Below are 4,201 nucleotides of genomic sequence, written 5' to 3'. Positions count from 1 at the left end.
CAATAGAAAACTCTTAATCTTACCTTGAAAGCCGCCCGGCGATAGAGGTGGGTGCCTCCCTTTGGAAAGAAAAACAGGACTGCAGATTATTTCCATTTGAAAGAACATGCCAAATTACAGAAATGTGTTTTCAATCGCTCTCTTTCACAAGCGGCAACAGATGGATGGAGGCTGTGCGTGTGTGTGTGAGCAGATCGTGTGTGCGTGTGTGTGTGAGCAGATCGTGTGTGTGTGTGTGTGTGAGCAGATCGTGTGTGTGTGTGTGTGTGTGAGCAGATCGTGTGTGTGTGTGTGTGAGCAGATCGTGTGTGTGTGTGTGTGTGTGTGTGTGTGAGCAGAGAGCAGATCGTGTGTGTGTGTGTGTGTGTGTGTGTGAGCAGATCGTGTGTGTGTGAGCAGATCGTGTGTGTGTGTGTGTGTGTGTTTGTGTGAGCAGATCGTGTGTGTGTATGCTGCTACATGGAACCAACCAGCAGCACGCTGCAGCCAACGACTTCCAGTCTCTTCCACAATCAGATACAGAATGAATAACTCAACCCCAGAGTTCTCATTCAACAACTCCAAAGACAAGGTCAATGTATCCAGCTGTATTGTTAGGTTCCTCAGCCATCTTCTCCTATTTGAATGCCAGCTATGAATATGTAACATTGGCACTGATTAGCTTTCCTTTTCTGCTGCCTGTTTGGGAGCTTATTGCCTCTACAAAAGCCTGCTCAGGGCAACAATCAGTGTCAAGCAACAATGACCTGTATCACATGAATGAGGAAAAAAAAACAGGAGACATTTTTTTAGAGCTGAGAGTCTTCAAGAAAAGCACAGTCAGTGACCAGGATGGTGAACCAGGGGCAGATATGGCACATTGACAGGCCAAACAAGAGCATATCCTGGAATGACGATGACGACAAAGATGATGACAACAGTGATAATGATGTTGATGATGTGATGACGAAGAGAGAGCGATGTGATGACGAAGAGAGAGCGAAGTCAAAACAGCCGGACTGAGCATCTGCAGCAGTGCAACTATGAATCACAGGGAAGGTGAGTGAGTGGCAAATTACAGCAGTGACTGTAGATGAATGGTGAGCTGCTGGCAGACGGACTAGTTGCTGAAGGACCGGTGACTAAGGACCTGCCTAATCAATTTCACCTGAGAGGAGGAGGGGGAGATTAGAGGGATGGATGTATTGAGCGGAGATGAGGGAAGCGGAGGGATGGAGAGTTTTTTTTTTAGGTGTCAGGCGGCTAAGTGAGTTATAGTGTCTCGTCTTGTTCTCTCTCTGAGGGAGTGTCTGTCCTTTCGGTCCCCCTGAGAAACACCGCCCAGGTGGAACTCTGACCCCCTCTCCTCCTCACCACACTCCTCTCCACTGGCGGAGGGAGAGGAGGAGGAAGGAGATCAAGAGAGGGCTATATGAAGGAAGGAGAGCAAGAGAGGGCTATATGAAGGAAGGAGAGCAAGAGAGGGCTATATGAAGGAAGGAGAGCAAGAGAGGGCTATATGAAGGAGAGCAAGAGAGCAAGAGAGGGCTATATGAAGGAAGGAGAGCAAGAGAGGGCTATATGAAGGAAGGAGAGCAAGAGAGGGCTATATGAAGGAAGGAGAGGGCTATATGAAGGAAGGAGAGAGAGGGCTATATGAAGGAAGGAGAGCAAGAGAGGGCTATATGAAGGAAGGAGAGCAAGAGAGGGCTATATGAAGGAAGGAGAGAAGGAAGGAGAGAGGGCTATATGAAGGAAGGAGAGCAAGAGAGGGCTATATGAAGGAAGGAGAGCAAGAGAGGGCTATATGAAGGAAGGAGAGCAAAGAGGGCTATATGAAGGAAGGAGAGCAAGAGGGCTATATGAAGGAAGGAGAGCAAGAGAGGGCTATATGAAGGAAGGAGAGCAAAGAGGGCTATATGAAGGAAGGAGAGCAAGAGAGGGCTATATGAAGGAAGGAGAGCAAGAGAGGGCTATATGAAGGAAGGAGAGCAAGAGAGGGCTATATGAAGGAAGGAGAGCAAGAGAGGGCTATATGAAGGAAGGAAGGAGAGGGCTATAGAAGGAAGGAGAGCAAGAGAGGGCTATATGAAGGAAGGAGAGCAAGAGAGGGCTATATGAAGGAAGGAGAGAAGGGATGAAGAAGGAGAGAAGGGCTATATGAAGGAGAGAGGGCTATATGAAGGAAGGAAGAGAGGGCTATATGAAGGAAGGAGAGCAAGAGAGGGCTATATGAAGGAAGGAGAGCAAGAGAGGGCTATATGAAGGAAGGAGAGCAAGAGAGGGCTATATGAAGGAAGGAGAGGAGATGGCTATATGAAGGAAGGAGAAGAGAGGGCTATATGAAGGAAGGAGAGCAAGAGAGGGCTATATGAAGGAAGGAGAGCAAGAGAGGGCTATATGAAGGAAAGAGCAAGAGCTATATGAAGGAAGGAGAGCAAGAGAGGGCTATATGAAGGAAGGAGAGCAAGAGAGGCTATATGAAGGAAGGAGAGCAAGAGAGGGCTATATGAAGGAAGGAGAGCAAGAGAGGGCTATATGAAGGAAGGAGAGCAAGAGGGCTATATGAAGGAAGGAGAGCAAGAGAGGGCTATATGAAGGAAGGAGAGCAAGAGAGGGCTATGAAGGAAGGAAGAGAGCAAGAGATGGCTATATGAAGGAAGGAGAGCAAGAGAGGGCTATATGAAGGAAGGAGAGCAAGAGAGGGCTATATGAAGGAAGGAGAGCAAGAGAGGGCTATATGAAGGAAGGAGAGCAAGAGGGCTATATGAAGGAAGGAGAGCAAGAGAGGGCTATATGAAGGAAGGAGAGCAAGAGGGCTATATGAAGGAAGGAGAGCTATATGAAGGAAGGAAGAGAGGGCTATATGAAGGAAGGAGAGCAAAGAGGGCTATATGAAGGAAGGAGAGCAAGAGGGCTATATGAAGGAAGGAGAGCAAGAGAGGGCTATATGAAGGAAGGAGAGCAAGAGGGCTATATGAAGGAAGGAGAGCAAGAGAGGGCTATATGAAGGAAGGAGAGCAAGAGAGGGCTATATGAAGGAAGGAGAGCAAGAGAGGGCTATATGAAGGAAGGAGAGCAAGAGAGGGCTATATGAAGGAAGGAGAGCAAGAGAGGGCTATATGAAGGAAGGAGAGCAAGAGGGCTATATGAAGGAAGGAGAGCAAGAGAGGGCTATATGAAGGAAGGAGAGCAAGAGAGGGCTATATGAAGGAAGGAGAGCAAGAGGGCTATGAAGGAAGGAGAGGAGAGGGCTATATGAAGGAAGGAGAAGAGAGGGCTATATGAAGGAAGGAGAGCAAGAGAGGGCTATATGAAGGAAGGAGAGCAAGAGAGGGCTATATGAAGGAAGGAGAGCAAGAGAGGGCTATATGAAGGAAGGAGAGCAAGAGAGGGCTATATGAAGGAAGGAGAGCAAGAGAGGCTATATGAAGGAAGGAGAGCTATATGAAGGAAAGAGAGGGCTATATGAAGGAAGGAGAGCAAGAGAGGGCTATATGAAGGAAGGAGAGCAAGAGAGGGCTATATGAAGGAAGGAGAGCAAGAGGGCTATATGAAGGAAGGAGAGCAAGAGATGGCTATATGAAGGAAGGAGAGCAAGAGAGGGCTATATGAAGGAAGGAAGAGGGCTATATGAAGGAAGGAGAGCAAGAGGGCTATATGAAGGAAGGAGAGCAAGAGGGCTATATGAAGGAAGGAGAGCAAGAGAGCTATATGAAGGAAGGAGAGCAAGAGGGCTATATGAAGGAAGGAGAGCAAGAGAGGGCTATATGAAGGAAGGAGAGCAAGAGAGGGCTATATGAAGGAAGGAGAGCAAGAGAGGGCTATATGAAGGAAGGAGAGCAAGAGGGCTATATGAAGGAAGGAGAGAAAGAGAGGGCTATATGAAGGAAGGAGAGCAAGAGGGCTATATGAAGGAAGGAGAGCAAGAGAGGGCTATATGAAGGAAGGAGAGCAAGAGGGCTATATGAAGGAAGGAGAGCAAGAGAGCAAGAGAGGGCTATATGAAGGAAGGAGAGCAAAGAGGGCTATATGAAGGAAGGAGAGAGAGCAAGCAAGAGGGCTATATGAAGGAAAGGAGAGCAAGAGCAAGAGGGCTATATGAAGGAAGAGAGAGCTATATGAAGGAAGGAGAGCAAGAGAGGGCTATATGAAGGAAGGAGAGCAAGAGAGGGCTATATGAAGGAAGGAGAGCAAGAGAGGGCTATATGAAGGAAGGAGA

This window comes from Oncorhynchus gorbuscha, linkage group LG12, assembly GCF_021184085.1.
Source record: "Oncorhynchus gorbuscha isolate QuinsamMale2020 ecotype Even-year linkage group LG12, OgorEven_v1.0, whole genome shotgun sequence".
In the NCBI taxonomy this organism is placed as follows: domain Eukaryota; kingdom Metazoa; phylum Chordata; class Actinopteri; order Salmoniformes; family Salmonidae; genus Oncorhynchus; species Oncorhynchus gorbuscha.
Note: the sequence above shows the minus strand (reverse complement) of the source record.